This window comes from Lynx canadensis, chromosome C1 (assembly GCF_007474595.2).
Source record: "Lynx canadensis isolate LIC74 chromosome C1, mLynCan4.pri.v2, whole genome shotgun sequence".
NCBI lineage: Eukaryota > Metazoa > Chordata > Mammalia > Carnivora > Felidae > Lynx > Lynx canadensis.
In genome coordinates, this window is record NC_044310.1 from 141,980,460 (window position 1) to 141,998,009 (window position 17,550).

Sequence of the window (17,550 nt, forward strand, 5' to 3'; positions counted from 1 at the left end):
TCTTCATCCAGGAGTGTATTCATTTCATATTCTTGCTGTAACGAATGACCACAAACTCCGTGCTTAAGCCAACACAAATTTATTATTTTATAGTTCTAGAGGTCAGAATTACAAAATGTGTCTTACTGGCCTCAAATGAAGGTATTGGCAGGGGTACATTCCTGCTGGAGACCATAAGGGAGAATTCATTGCAGAGGGTGAGGGGGGAATATGATCCCTTGCCTTTTCTAGCTTCTAAAGGCTGCCCATATTCTAAGCAAGTAATGTGTGGTTGAGCCCTTCGGGTGCTGCCAACTCTCTGATTCTTTCTCTTCTGCCCCTCTCTTCCATTTATAAGGACCCTAGTTATTACAGTGAGTCTACTGGGATAATCCAGGATAATCTCTTCATCTCAAAGTTAGCTGATAAACTACCTTAATTCTCCTTTGCCATGTACCCTAACATATTCACAGCTTCTGGGGATAAGTATGTGGACATCTTCGGGATCCACAAGGAGTTTATATAAAATCTGTCCTGTGTGAGGCAAGGGTTTTTAAGACTCATGACATTTCAAGTGTTGGATCTTTGGCATATACAGTCTGGAGTTTTCTGACAATCAGAACTTTCACAAAAAAATTTTTTTACAAGGCAGTTGTAAATCACACAGGCTATTTTCCTATCATCATTTTGAAACCTTTTGAACTTCACAAGACAGTTTCATAAAGATTTGAGTTGATTCTTAAGGACCAGGTCTAGTCAATACCCAAGATGTGTAGATTTTGCTTACTGTGAAATAACTGCACATTGGAATTTATCCACATTTCTATTTGTGAACCTATGAGGATTGTCAGACTGTGTAAAGGAATGGTGCTTGCTCCCTAACCCACTCTGCAATGACGGGCCCCTAAAGAAACAGCAACCTGGGCTTCTTAAGTACCTGTCTGAATGTCTGTGAGACAACAGCCAGGACCATGGTGAGATGGAGAGCATGTGACCTGCCTGAAAGTATTGCAAGTAATTTTTTTTAAAATAATAATTATTCTCAACCAAATATACTGCAGGTCATAGGTGGCTCCCAGCCACCCCTGCTAGAGGCTGCTTCCATTCTGAGCCTGGCTCTAATTCCCACAGTTCCAGAGGATTCATTATGGCTACTGTGCTATAAGAACTTCACTCTACTTTGCCCTCCCAATTCCTTCCCATCCTTAAAGAGTCTGACATCTCATCTTGCTCTTCTACACAGGCACTAGATCTCTCACGAGTTAGCCTGATTTTTGGTGCATTGCTGACCAGACTCTGAACTTCTCCTGTGCTCTGCCCCGGTGCTGGCATCAAGACTATGATCCCATGTGGCCCCAGGCTTGCGGACTGCTAGAGCCGTTCACGTGGCCTTTCTGTAGGAGCCACTATGTGAGAGGGAGCCTCACTAGAGGCCAACGGATGGCCTCTAGCTGATACACCATTTTTCAAGTGCAAAATATTTATATTTGGCTAAATAATCTCAGAGTGGCCTACAGAAACGGGTCGGACAATGTAATCGCATTAATAAAGCAGAAGCAACAGCACAAGACTGAGACAGGAAACTTGGATTCTATTCACAGTGCTCTTCAGATCAGTGGAGTAACTCTAGGAAAGTTCCTCATCCCCAAATTGGCCTCAGTTTTCTTATACGTAATATGAAGAGGATGGGGAGATTACTTCCTGCCTCAATACACCCCAGTATTCGTAAAGCGAGATGGGAGCAAGTGATAATATAACACTGAACTCAGGCAGTCTAATTCCAAAATTTCTAATAGTTTTCTATGAGTTTCCACTTCATCTCCACTCAGGAGTGCTGGTTTTTAGATATAAATCTCTGATATATTTATATTTGTTTCATATACACACACACTTAAAACTATATTATATATATGTGTGTATGTATGTGTGTATGTGTGTGTAAAATCTATTCTAAAATCTCCTAAAGTACAAACATACACACATTTCCCACAGAGAAAAGTTGTAACATGGAGGTAAATTACATATAAGGTAGAAATCCTAAGAAGCTTTAACGATCTCTGAATCAATAAGAGAAGTTCTGGAATATAGCTACTTTAGGAGGTTTCAGAATAGATCCCACTTTGTCAAACATTTCAGACAGGCATTTTTCCAACCTGGGGTGTTTACAATACTTATGACATCCATTTTTCACCCTTTAGAATTCCAAGCCCTAGAACACAGCTGATTGTATCACTTTTTAAGGAATCTCAGACAATGCCTCAAGATTGAAACTTCCTGACTAATTTACACAAAGCTGATCATTCCTTCTTTGCATTGTACTATTGTCGTCTGTAATCCTACCACTACTATTATGGTGCATATCACATTGCATTGTACCTGTTTACTCCTCTGCCTCTTCCACTTGTCTGTGATCTCTCTAAGGATGTTCACTGGATTTTATTCATCTTTGTATCCCCAGCACCCAGTGGAGTGCCTGGCACATAAAAGCCATTCAACAGTATTGATTGAACAAATGACTAAGTTAATTGCTAAGAAAGTTTACCTGCACTCTAAGCTACTTGAGGCATTTCTATTATTTTCTGATTAAATATCAGAGAATGAACAGTACAAGGATGTGGCTTTTAGCTAAAACATTCTATGTATTTAGTAGTCACATGACAAAAATAACATAATAATTTGGGGATCTAGGTCATGATTTTATTTGAACATCTGAAGCAATTTCTGAGCATCCTTTAAAAGTGAGCTCCTGGGGGTGCCTGGGTGGCTCAGTCAGTTGAGCATCCAACTCTTGATTTCAGTTCAGGTCATGATCTCACAGTTTGTGGTATGGAGACCTGTGTCAGGCTCCGTGCTGACAACACAAAGCCTACTTGGATTCTCTCTTTCCCTCTTTCTGCCCCTCCCCCACTCATGTTCACAGGTGCTTTCTCTCTCTCTCTCTCCCTAAACAAATAAATAAATACACATTAAAAAAAATGAGCTCCTGAAGTTGAGGTACCAACTTCATATCAACCTTCATACCAAACCTGTAGAGCTACATTTAAAATTCCATCAGGTTCATGATGTTGCTGCTGAATGAATTCCATAAGTCACTCATGGGAAAATATCCATCATTTTGGAACTGTGTACATTATGAATGCCTGAAACTTAGATGAGTTTTGAATACAGTTAGGGAACTATGCATATTTCTTCTGAATTCAAAGGAGCAGAGTGAATGGGATGCTTGTAGGATTTGTGAACTTCAAACTTTAAGGACAGAAAAAAGGAATGGGGGGAGGGTGAAGATACCAAGTATTCCAGGGAAAGGCCTTGGAAGATTGTGTCAGGGTAGCAACAGTGAGGCAGTGGAAAATGGCAACACCCAGGACATACTTTGAAGTTAGAAGTGACAAGAGTTCCTGATAGACTGCTTTGTGAGAGGAAGAAGAGCTCAACCTGATTTCAGAGTGTTTGACCAAAACAACTAAAAGAACTGAGCTACCAATTGCCAAGATAAGAAAGACTGCAAGAAAAGCAGGTTTGGGGAGAACACTAGAACCCAGATTTGGACACAATGAATTGTTTGCCTACTAGGCAACCAGGTGGAAATATTGAGTAGGCAGCTGGATATACGAGTGTGGACTTCAGTGGACAGATCAGGGTTGGAGTTATCATTATTGGATGGGAACATTAGAATAAAATGAGTATTTTTTTTTAATTTTTTTAATGTTTATTTATTTTTGAGACAGAGAGAGACAGAGCATGAACAGGGGAGGGTCAGAGAGAGAGGGAGACACAGAATCTGAAGCAGGCTCCAGGCTCTGAGCTGTCAGCACAAAGCCCGACGCAGGGCTCGAACTCACAGAACGTGAGATCATGACCTGAGCCGAAGTGGGACGCTTAACCGACTGAGCCACCCAGGCGCCCCTAAAATGAGTATTTAAAGCTCACGGCTGGATGAGATGAACAAGAGAATGCATAAAGATAGAAATAAAAGATATCTAAGGATTCAGTCCTGGGTCGCTCCAAGATTGAGCACGCAGATGATGAACCAGTAAAGAGATCTGAGTACTAGTGGCTAGAAAGGTAGGAAGAAAACCAAGGGAGTATATATATATCTATATCTATAGATAGATATAGATATAGATATAGATATAGATATAGATATAGATATAGATATAGATATAGATATATCTTTGAAGTCAAGTGAAGACAAGCATATCAAGAAGAAAGAATGATTAGTTGTCTCAAATACTGCGGATAGGGCAAGGAAGATCATTGGCTATAACAATATGGAAGTCACGGGTGACCTTGATAAAAACAGTTTCAGTCAATTTGGGGGCAAAAGCCTGACTGGAGTGGACTCAGCAGAGAAAAGGGAAAGAGAAGAAGAAAGCAGAGACTACAACAACTCTCAAAGGGATTTTTGCTATCTAAAGCAGGGTCTCTTAGATTAAGGTGACCAAAGAATCTATGGATAGTATTCAGAAAATTCATGAATTTAGATGGGGGAAGGGATTGCATCTTTATTTCCACTATTCTCATTTTCTTCAATTATTAATGTAAAATCAGCAGTGTCTGTTTCTTTGTCCCTACATCTAGAATTCATGGATATTTTCATATCACATTACAGTTGTTACAGATATCTCAAAACATCATGATCATCACTATTTCAAATGTACAGTAATTATTAAACCATCGCTAGATCTCATGAGACTATGATCTTCTGCTGTAAGTGTTCATACCAACATGGCTGGCCAACTTTTAGCAAATGTGCCCAGAAGTTCAGCCACCTGAGTAGTGAAGGGACATTTTCTCATAGTGGTGACCCAGGCAACTTTGTTGCTTTTCAGTTTTCCTTTTCTATCCATAATTGCTTGTTGGCCAATTCATGGAAGGAAATGAATGATTTGCATTGTTTAAAAGTAATAACATTTGACAGATCAAATGAGAATTTTTAACTCTGGTAAGATAGAGTTTTGTAACAGAGGTACAAGGTGCAAGAGCTATGATTGAAGAGAATCTCTGAAGCAAGATGTCTTTAAAAAACAAATTTTAACTTTAGCTTGCCTGTATTTGAGATGTATTATCTAATTCATTAATAATAAAATGTTACCACTTTACAATAGCTGAAAGTTATTTTGATAACTATATTCCAATATAATTTGTTTCTTTTGCAATCCTATGTTTTATTTTAAGCATTTAAAAACATTATTCTGAGGAGTCCATGGTCCTTAGCAGGGCATCAAACATATTCATAACCAAAAAGTGAAGAATGCCTGCCGAAAATGGAAGGGAGAAATGATAATGTGAGGAGGAGGAAGCATCAAGAGCATGTTCTAACATGGAGACATTCAAAGATATCTGCACTGAGGACGAGAATGATTCAATAGAGAGGGACAAAGAGATGATGTAGGAATAGGGGGAATTGCTAGAGCAATGCTCCTGAGTAGGCAAGAAGAGATGGACCTAATGCACAAGTGGAGGGGTTGGCTTAAGACGCAACCATGGAGCATTTGTGCAGTTACAGAAGACGAGGCAGAGAACATGGGTGAATAGCAGGTACGTAGGAAGAGATGATGACAAACTCCTATGGGAGTTCTCCTCTGATTGCTCCTATCATTGCATTACAATGAGAACAGAAGTCATCAACTGAGAGTGGGGAAGGGAAGGAGGTGCTTGAGGTTTGAGGAAAGAGCAGAAGGTATAAATGAAATGGTCGTCCAGAAGAGTAGGAGAGTGAATGGACTAGTAAAATGCAGGGTGACTGGTGACTAGTACTGGGGACCCGCTTGAGGGTAATGATGACAAATTGCATGTGAGTCATCACAATTGCGTGCTTTACTCCAGTTTCATCTAGCTGCAGCGATGCAGGTGCTGAGTAGGTGGAGAGTTGGATGTACCAGGGTTGTGCAAGTGAAGACAAAGCGAGAGAATGCCAAGAATGTGGAGAGTGGCCAACGGCTAGAAAATAAAGAGCTCTGATAAAGAAGAAGTGAATGTGACCAATCAGACTCATTTTCTCTTTCTACCTTTCCTGTCTTCTTCCTGTCTCCTGCTTTTCTGGGAGGCAAACATGAGGGAAAGGAAAATTATCAGACAAGTGACCTAGGGAACAGAAGCTGAAATACTGTCTAGTGGAGAGGCACAGAGCAGGCTGTGAGTAAGCACAAGTCTTTTTTTTTTTTTTAAGTTTATTTATTTATTTAAGTCATCTCTACATCCAACAGGGGACTTGAACCCATGACCTCAAGATCAAAGGTTACACATTCTTCCAACTGAGCCAGACAGGTGCCCCAGGTAAGCACAAATCTTAAGTCAGAAATCAAAGTTGAGTAAGAGGTAACAGAAAAAGAAGACTTGGTCAGGTGAATGGTTGAGCATGGAGTCAAGATCTACCAGCTCCTGCTGTTCAGGACACAACTTGCTCAAAACTGGTCCCTGGAGCTGCTTTAGAACCTGAGTACATCACAGGTGTCATCCAGGGCTACCTGGATGAGAGGGTATACAAGCAAATTGGAGCCACTTATTACCTGATTTTTTAAAATACCTTTTTACTACTGAATGACTTTCAACTTACAAATGGAAGCATTAGACTTCCTTGATGCCCACTTTTGCATCACTTTCTATTTTGTGTGCTAAACTGTACATATCTAAGTGTAAGTATCTGAATAACTATAACGTAACAGAACCAAAACCAAGCCTTGCTTATTCCCATGTCTCTTAGGACATCCTATTATGCTTGGGAGGCAGTCCACAAATGCATAGGTATGATGACACTTAAGGGATTACACCCTGATTATATCTCATCTATTTCTGCCTCCTTGAGAAACTGAGTTGCATAAGTGGTCAGCCAGGTAGTTGAAAAATCAAGTGTGGATTTGCAATCCCTGCACTTTATTTGGCAATACTGACATACCTTGGAGATATCACAGGGCTTGTTTCCAGACCACCACAATAGAGTATCACAATAAGGCAAGTCAAATGAATTTTTTGATTTCCTAGTGCATGTAAAAGTTATTTTACACTATACTTTAGTCTATTAAGTGTGCAATAGAATTATGTCTAAAAATTACAATGTATACACCTTAATTTAAAAATACCTTATTGCTAAAAAATGCTAACCATCATCTGAGCTTTCTGAGTGTTGTAACCTTTTTGCTGGTAGAAGGTCTTTGCCTTGACGTTGATGGCTGCTGACTCATCAGGGTGGTGGTGGCTGAAGGCTGGGGTGGCTGTGGCATTTCTTAAAATAAAACAATGAAGTCTGCCACATCAACTGACTCTTCCTGTCACAAATGATTTCTCTGTAGCATGTGATGCTGTTTGATAGCAGTTTACCCACCACAGAACTTCTTTTCAAAACTAGAGTCAGTCCTCTCAAACCCTACTGCTGCTTTATCAGCTAAGTTTATAGAATATTCTAAATCTTTTATCATTTCAACAGTCTTCACAGCACCTTCACCAGTAATTTCCATCTCAACGACTTTTTTTCTCATCCATAAGAAATAACTCTTCACCTGCTAAAGTTTTATATGAGATTACAACAATTCAGTCATATCTTCAGGCTTCACTTCTAATTCTAGTTTTCTTGCTGTTTCCACCACCTCTGCAGTTATTTCCTCCACTGAAGTCAAAGTCATCCATGAGAGCTGGAATCAACTTCCAAACACCCATTCATGTTGATATCATGAACCATCTATTGCAGACTATGAGTCTGGAGTTCTCTCTTATCCAACAAGACAGCAGACACAGAATTGAATACAAGAGAGGCTAATATAAGGGAGGAGACAAGAGACCCAAACAGGGGTTTCATCTCCATATTTATTGAGAACTCAAGATCTTACACACGTGGTGAATATAAAGAAAACAATCAGACAGGAATCATTAATTTGTGTGTATAAGAAGCAAAGGGTCTGGGGGGCAAGTGGAGTTTGTGATCAAGGTACATTGGTGCCAGATGGAAAGTAATTTCCTGCAGGTGATATAAGTTTCTCGTGATCCCATTACAATACCTCACTAACTAACCCCGGGTGCTTCTTCCCCATGGTGACGGCTTTCCGCCCTAAGCTTTTTTTCTAACCCATTTATGTAAGTAGAACCTATTTCCCCACACCATCAATGTTCTTAATGACCTCTACAATGGTGAATCCTTTCCAGAAGGTTTTCAATTTACTTTGCCCAGATCCATCAGAGAAATAATGATCTATAGTAGTTATAGCTTCATGAAAAATGTATTTCTTAAATAATAAGACTTGAAAGTCAAAATTACTCCTTGATTCATGAGCTGCAGAATGGATTTTGTATTAGTGACCATGAAAATATTAATCTCAGGCATCTCCATCAAGAGCTCTTGGATGACCAAGAACATCATCAGCAGTAGTATTTTGAAATGAATCTTTTTTTACTGAGCAGTGGTCTCAACAAGGGGCTTAAAATATTCTTTAAACCATATTGTAAAAAAAAAAAAAATAAACCATATTGTAAGCAGATGTGCTGTCATCCAGGGTTTGTTGTCCCACTTACAGGGCATAAGCAGAGTACAGTAAGCATAATTCTTAAGGACTCTAAGATTTTCAGATTGGTACGTGAGCACTGGCTTCAACTTAAAGTCACCAGCTGCATTAGCCCATAACAAGAGTCAGACTGTCCTTTGAAGCTTTGAAGCCAGGAACTGACTCCTCTTCTCTAGCTGTAAAAGTCCTAGATGACATCTTCTTCCAACAGAAGGCTGCTTCATCTATGCTAAAAACCTATTGTTTACTGTAGCCACCTTCATGGATTATCGTAGCTGAATCTTCTGGATACTTGCTACAGCTTCTACATCACCACCTGCTGCTTCACGCTGCACTTTTAGGTTATGGGGATGGCTTCTTTCCTTAAACCTTATGAACCAATGTCTTCTAGCTTCAAACTTTTTTCTGCAGCTTTCTCACCTCTCTCTGCCTTCACAGAATTGAAGAGAGTTAGGGCCTGCTCTGGATCAGGCTTTCAGTTAAGGAAATTTAGCTGGTTTTAGCTTCTATCCAGACGATTAAAACTTTCTCCATATCACCAATAAGGCTGTTTTTGCTTTCTTATCATTTGAGGTCCACTGGAGTAGCACTTTTTAAACTTTTTTAAGTTTATTTATTTACTTTGAGAGAGTGTGCACATGAGAAAAAGCATGAGCAGGGGAGGGGCTGAGAGAGAGGGATAGAGAGAATCCCAAGCAGGCTCCACGGTGTTAGTGAGGAGCCTGATGTGGGGCCCAATCCCACGAACCGCAAGATCATGACCTGAGCTGAAATCAAGAGCTGGACACTTAACCAATTGAGCCACCCAGGCGCCCTAGAATAGCACTTTTAATTTCCTCCAAGAACTTTTCCTTTGGAGTAAAATCTTGGCTAACTGACACAAGAGTCCTAGCTTTTGGCCTATCTTGGCTTGTGACATGCCTTCCTCACTAAGCTTAATCATTTCTAGCTTTTGATTTAAATTAAGGGACAACTGACTCTTCCTTACTCTGGAACACTTGGAGGCCATTATAGGATTATGAATTGGCCTAAGTTCACTACTGTGTGTTTCAGGGAATAGGGAGGCCCAACGAGAGGGAGAGAGCTGGGAGAACAGCAGGTTGGTGGAACCGTCAGAACACACACACCATTTATTGACCTCCCCATCTGTGGGCATGATTCGTGGCACCCCAACACAACTACAATGGTAACATCAAAGAAAACTGATCACAGATCACCATAACAAATATAACAATAATGAAAAAGCTTGAAGTACTGTGAGGATTACCAAAATATGGCACAGAGACACAGAGTGATACATTGGAAAAATGGCACTGATAGACTTATTCAATGCAGGGTTGCCACAAACCTTCAATCTTGTAAATGATAACAATATCTGCAAAGCACAATAAAGCAAAGCAAAATTAAACAAGGTATGCCTATAATTCAGAACTAACCAAAAATGGTAGTACAGATGGACTCACTACTCTGTCTAAACTCAACAGATAATGGCTTTGCCTTTTGGTTTGTTGTTGTTGTTTTTTTAATTTTTTTTTTAATTTTTTTTTCAACATTTATTTATTTTTGGGACAGAGAGAGACAGAGAGAGACAGAGCATGAACGGGGGAGGGGCAGAGAGAGAGGGAGACACAGAATCGGAAACAGGCTCCAGGCTCTGAGCCATCAGCCCAGAGCCTGACGCGGGGCTCGAACTCACGGACCGCGAGATCGTGACCTGGCTGAAGTCGGCTGCTTAACCGACTGCGCCACCCAGGCGCCCCTGTTGTTGTTTTTTAAAGCAAGCTAGCTATAGTCTGTCTCCTGAATATTCTGCTGAAGGTACCACCTGCCAACCCAGAGCTTCCCCTACCCACTGTCATTCCATCAAAAGGCTATTAAGCCACCATTGTGCTTGCAAAATTCCATTCAGTTACTTGTGGGGAGACAAAGGGAGAGAGTATCCTCTAACTGCCAGAGGAAAAGGAAAAGCATGCGTAAGTTCCAGAAATAAAATCACTTACATGAGTGTATGTCAAACATTTTTCACACAATCTGCAGTTAAGACATTAATTTCAGTGTGATCCAGCAAACACACATGCACATACACACCCACAACCGAACCCACAGATTCTGAATTCTCAGTGTGGGTAGTGCTCTCGGATAGTTTTCCATTTTTATTCTATTTTATTTCTGGTTTCAAAAGTGCAAGTCATAATATATTAAATGGATTTAATGATCCACATATGATTTGTCACCTACAGTTTGAAAATATTAACCTATGTGAATTAGGAAACAAAAGGTACTATGGTGTCTCTGTTCTGTAATAGCATACAAGTAATTTTTTGCCACGATAGAAAATAAATCTCCACAGTTGAAAGGAATAGGCAACAATTACCATTATTTGCAGGTAATACGATTGTATACCTGAAAACCTAAAGAGGATCAACTAAAAAACTAGTATGAACAAAATGAAAGTTGAGTAAATTGTTGGTTACTATATTAACACATAAAAACCAATAGTTCTCCTTCACACAAATAATAACCCAACAGACAACAGAGAGGGAAAAACCTCCCATCTAGGATAAAAACAAAATAGGTATAATACTTAGGGGAAAATACAGATGCCCAGGCCCTATTTGAAGAAAAGCATAAATTTTCAGCAATGATCATTCAGGAATTGCATAGAAGGACATGCACTGCTCTGGGGTGATAGGAGTCAAAATTGTGAAGATGTACTTTTTCCCACATTAAATTTAATGTAACTGTAATCAAAATACAAATGGAACTTTTTGGAAAGAATTTTGACAAACTCATACTCAAACTCAAATGGAGAAATAAACTTGTGAGAAATGCCAGAAAAACTGTCAGGCAAAGAAAATATCAAATGGGAAAACTAACCCTACTAATTATTTAAATGTATCATAAAGCTATAGAATTTAAAAAGTTTGATAGCACAGAAAAAGACAAAATGACTGTAAATACAGAGTTCAGAGAAAGTCCTAAATGTATATGGATGTTTTGTAAATAGTAAATGAAGTCCTTCAAAATTGGGGTGGGGCAGGCAAACGTCATATTAATAAAAGATGTTAAGGGGCACCTGGTTGCCTCAGTCAGTAGAGCATGAAACTCTTGATCTTGGGGTTGTGGGTTGGAGCCCTATGTTGGGTGCAGAGACTACTTAAAAATAAACTCTTTAAAAAAAAGATATTAGGATAGCTGGTTGGCTTTGGGAAAGTAGTTAGATTGGACTCTTATTATTATATTCCCCTAAAATGTCATACAGATCAAAGACTTAAATAGTAAAAAATTTACGCTAAACCAGTGTAAGGATAAAGTATATACAGCTTTAAAATTTTCTTCATCTGAGGAGTATTGAAGCATGACCCAAATTTCAGAAGTCAAAAAAATAATTAATAGATCTGTCAATGTAAAATGGAATACACATGACTGCACAAAGATAGTTGTTTAACTTGTAATATTGGATGTAATATGAAAACACTCAAAAGTACATAAATGCTCATCAGGATGGAACTGGTGAAACATTACAGCACAGCCCAACCAAGGACTGTTAAGCAGCAAGTGAGAAGAATGAGTGGGTCTAAATGTACTGACATGGTGAAAGGGAAAGTTCTAGAACATATACATTTATGTATACATATATGTACATGTAATATGAACACATATATATGTGAGTGTCTTAACATACACTATAGATACATGTAATATTCACATTACAGTTTACTGTGTGATATATATAGCGAAATACTATATATATTGTTCTGTCGTTTGCTTTTTTTCATTTAACAATTCATCTTGAAAATATGTGTATTACACAAGAAAATGTTAGCTACCTCTGGGGATTAAAATTCTGGGATCCCAGGTTTTTACTTGTCTTACTTCTGTACCATTTGAAGTTTGTTTTATGGTAAGTTTTTCAAAAGAAGATGAGGGGCGCCTGAGTGACTCAGTCGGTTGAGCATCTGACTTGGGCTCAGGTCATGATCTCACAGCTCGTGAGTTTGAGCCCTGCATCAAGCTCTCTGCTGTCAGCGCAGAAGCCTGCCTCAGATCCTGCCTCCCTCTCTCTCTGCCCCTCCCCTGCTAGTGCTCTCTCTCTCTACCAAAAAGAATAAATAGTAACAACAACAACAACAACAAAAAAAGGTGATGAAAACAAGCCAGTACCACATCCAAATACACCATGCTCCGTCCCCCTCCGTTTTAACCATGCTCTGCTCCTCTTCAGTTAAAATACATAAACCTATAAACTCACTTCCTGCAGTTGAACTCGCAGGTTATCCTGGGTCACTGCAGTACATGAGCTGGCCGCTAACCAGAAACTGCTACACAATCTGCACTGTGCTTGCTCTGACAATGGAACCAGATTATGAATCATGCTAACTAGTGACTAAAACACAATGTCTGGAAGCCTGTTACTGATATTTCTGTGGACAAACTAAGGCCTGAAATGGCTCTAACATGGCAGGTGACATCAGTTTCAGCTTACTTATAAAATCCAGGTCAGGTTTACTGTGTTCTAATTATTTTTCCTGAAGAGCCTGCTTGCCCAGTCTAGCTGGCAATAACATATGCAGTATGTGACACATGAAGGCTTACTTTAAGGCTCACAAAAAGAACACGGCAGCACCAAGTTATGAAACTCAGGCATCATTAAATTACAAAGTTCAAAGATGCTTCCAAATCACATTTCACACTTCCCATTGGTCCCAGGCTCTCCCTCTGTCACCTTCCTGGAGGCACAGGGCAACACAGTGGCAAGGGGTTTCACCATTCCATGAAACCCTGCCAGATATTCCTATATTGATAAGAACTGAAATTTTGTGGGTTCTTTCTTTAAAAATAATAATTCTTCAAGTTGCACAGTAAGAAGACAAAGAAATGATTTCTACCCCTTCTCAACATTGCCTACAACTCAAATGGGAAAGTGGCAATCTAAATTTCCACCGGTCAGTTTTAAAAATGAGTAGAAAAAAAGCGTAATATACCCATATATTATGCAACTATTAAAAAGAGACACAGCTTTTGATTTATGACCTGGATGCAAGCAAAATGATAAACATGACACAACCTTATTTTCTGTAAAAGTAAAAAGCCAATAAAATGACAAGAGATATTGTAATGATTGAACATGAAGAAATAAATGGAAAGATAGACACTAAGTTACTAGTATTGACTTACTTTTGGAGATGGTGAAAATGGAAAAAAGCTGGAAGAGATGGCTAACTTCTGCTTTTACGTATCACTGGGTTGTTATAACGAGCACACATTACTTTTATGATTTTTTAAATTACAAAATAAAGGAGAAAAACATTTTTTAATGTTTATTTTGAGAGAGAGAGAGAGCACAGGAGCAGGGGAGGGACAGACGGAAGGAGAGAGAGAATCCCAAGCAGGCTCCATGCTATCAGCACAGAGCCCAACATGGGGCTTGATCCCATGAACTGTGAGATCATGACCTGAGCCAAAATCAAGAGTCGGACGCCCAATTGACTGTGCTACCCAGGCGCCCCAAGGAGAAGGGAAGAAAAATAGACCACTGACCAAGTATGCATCCTGAAAGAATCTGTAGGAGTGGCAGATTTCTACCACACATAAAGCTACAAGTGAGACATGACCCCAAATTCCGAAATGGCCAATGCACAGCAGTTGACAAATGCCATCAGTGAGTGACCTCTGGTGCAGGAGGTTATAGACAACCCTAGAGAATATGTATCTGATGTGAGTTGAATTGTGTCCTCCCAAAAAGATACATTGAGGTCCAGTGGATCAGAATGTGACCTTTTTTGGCAATATGATCTTTATAGAGGCAATCAAATTAAAATTAGATAACTTTGGGGCCCCTGGGTGGCTTAGTCGGTTAAGCCTCTGACCCTTAGTTTCAGCTCAGGTCATGATTTCATGGTTTGTGACATCGAACTCCACCTCAGGCTCCGTGCTGACAGTGCAGAGCCTGCTTGGGATTCTCTCTCTCCCTCTCTCTGCCTCTCCCCCGCTCACTCTCACTGTCTCTCAAAAATAAACAAAATATTTTTTTTTTCAACGTTTATTTATTTTTGGGACAGAGAGAGACAGAGCATGAACGGGGGAGGGGCAGAGAGAGAGGGAGTCACAGAGTCGGAAACAGGCTCCAGGCTCTGAGCCATCAGCCCAGAGCCCGACGCGGGGCTCGAACTCACGGACCGCGAGATCGTGACCTGGCTGAAGTCGGACGCTTAACCGACTGCGCCACCCAGGCGCCCCAACAAAATATTTTTTAAAAAATAAAATAAAATTAGATAATTTTGTAAGAGTGTATATATATATATATATATATATATATATATATATATGCCTTTATTTTTCTTTTCCTGTTGTCATTGGACCTAGCTATTACAAATCTCACAAATGTAAGCATGGAAGAGGCACAGATTTCAGACTTCTAGCTCTCAGAACTACAAATACAATAAATTTCTGTTGTTCCAAGTCACCCTGTCTGTGGTACTTTGTTATGGCAGCCCCAAGAAATGAATATAGTATCCAACAAGTGGTTCATAAATCTCAGTATCTCAGTGCTAGTCTTGGTATACATTCAACACAATTTAGCATTCCATCCATGGAATTACATCCTCTGATTGCTCTGTAGACACATGCTGTCTCCAATGAGACAGGAAAACACCTTGACCATGTCTTGTTTTACAATGATAGCTAGCACTTTGATTACTTACTAAATATTAAACACTGTGCTTTCCATGCATTGTTTTATATAAACCCCATCACAACCCTTGAGAGGTGATCAGTTTTATTGTTATCATTCCTCTTTTTACAGACAAGTTTTTTGGAGCTGCAGTTCCCCTAAGCAATGTACTCCAGAGCATACAATCAGAAGCTTGGACTCAAACCTGGGTCTGACAGCTTCAAGTTCACTCTTTGAGCTGCTAAACTGCACTGCTCCCACTCAGGCTTCCCACAGTGCATGGTACTGTGGTGAGGCAAGGATGGCTTACAACACCTGGGCTTTTCAATTAAGTGTTACACTTGATAACCCATTCTATATATGTTGAGATTTTGTTTCAGTTATAGGATCACCATTAAAATAACTATTCTGAGGATTCTTTTAATTGATGGGGAAGACTGCCTAAGATACATGTTCCTAATAGGTAGCAGCCAAATATATGAAACTTCAGACTTGAAAAAGTAGGCACTATATTATATATATATGAAACTGTCAGACTTGAAAAAGTAGGAACCGACTCGGAATATGAAACCCACAGCTTCGTGGCTACAATATGAAGCTGGGTCTTTCATCCTGAGGAGAACTATACTGTGAGGGGTATAGATTCTTCCGTACCTACGCCAAATAAAGATAGCAGTGATGCTTTCCCTTGTGTAGTCAATAGCGATCTCTGTACCTCCCTAGAACTTACCTGGACCATCATGGGTAGGTGAAAAATAGATATGTGTTGACTGGCTGATTAACTAAGGTAGAACTCTCAGTTATGAGGTAACTGAGGAGGAACAGCTAAATTCTAGGAATTTTATAAGACACAGAAAAAAAAGTTTTCTGCTCTTCAGGGAAAGAGCAGCTATTTCGTGGAATGGGCTTGAAGTAATTGTCCCCAACCAGTGTGTTCACAGGGACATAAGGAAAAACAATGTTTCCTATGTGGAACCAGTAATGGTCTGCTCTCTTCCTATGTCATGTCATCTTTGTAAATTTGGGGAATGTGACAATGGCCAAGGAAGTATATGTGGCCACATGGTTAGATTTGGAGGCCAGAAAGAATTCCGGAAAGTCTATGTGTATGTGCAGATATATATTCCATTGGATACACGGATTTTTGAAAGGGTGAAGTAAGCAAAGTATAGCAGAGTGCTTTATTTTTTAGTTAACTGTGTACCAGATACTATACTAGGTGCTTAACAGGCATTGTCTCCTTTAACATGAGGTAGGTATTATTCTCACTCTACAAACGTTCAAAGACGTAAGTAACTTAGAGTGGTAGATCCAAAGCTCAGTCAAAATCCATATTTACTCTTTTTATGATACCACAGGAAACATAGGAATTCCATAGTATTTCTTGTTGAGTGCTGATTAATACATACTATCACTAAACACACATATCCCCCACGAATAGACACATATTTATATAAATATACACATATTTGCTCCATGTTGTCAACATAAAGATAGCAGTGATGCTTTCCCTTGTGTAGTCAATAGCGATCTCTGTACCTCCCCAGAACTTACCTGGACCATCATGGGTAGGTGAAAAATAGATATGTGTTGACTGGCTGATTAACTAAATTAGAACTCTCAGAACCATTAGAACTTCAAGACATGGTCTTCATTTGCATGTTACTATGCAGTGTGACACAAGGCTTTCTTGTGCAGATGGAAGGAAAGTTCTTATACAGAAGAGATTAAATGAGAGGTTTTAGAATCAGAGACCTTGATTTACATCTTTGGCTCGGCTACTTACCACCTGTGCTTTTGGGTGGGTAGCTAATTTTCTAAGCCTCAGTTTCTTCATTTGTAATGAGACAACTACAATATACACAGCACAAAGGATTTCCATAGTAAAAGTGAGACATGTATCAAAGCACTTAGTATGGGACAGAATCCATGGAAATTATCATATAGTCTAAAGCAACATCCCTGAACATGTGAAATTTTGTGCTCTAATTCTTGGCTTGTGTAGACTTTCCTATTTTAACATAAGAATGGCTTAAATAAGACTGGGTTATTTGAAATTAGTGAAACAAGCTGGTTCATCTTAATAAACTTTTGGAAACAACTGTTACATAATTGGGCACACCACTATAGAGGAATCCATATGTGGATATAGAACTTGAATGCAGATGCTGAACTCACTAAAGAAAATTCAAATTATTTCACATTCATAACACTTCACTACAAATCATCAAAATTTGCAATGTCATGATGGACCTGAAAATTGTTACAAGATTTGGTGAAATAGTATTTACCAGGCAGCTAGATATTCCTCATGGTAGGATATGTTCTTTTATTCATTTAAAATATCAACTTTCAAAAAGGTTTCCTTTAAAAGAAAATGAAATGCCTAGAAAAAGGAGATAC

At 39.3% G+C, this 17,550-nt stretch overlaps 1 protein-coding gene across 1 annotated transcript in view; it reads right to left on the reverse strand.

The window, feature by feature from the left end:
- The window catches only part of CACNB4 (calcium voltage-gated channel auxiliary subunit beta 4), a 256,351-nt gene that overhangs the window by 91,878 nt on the left and 146,923 nt on the right, over positions 1–17,550 (reverse strand). The gene's annotated exons all lie outside the window — the stretch shown is intronic.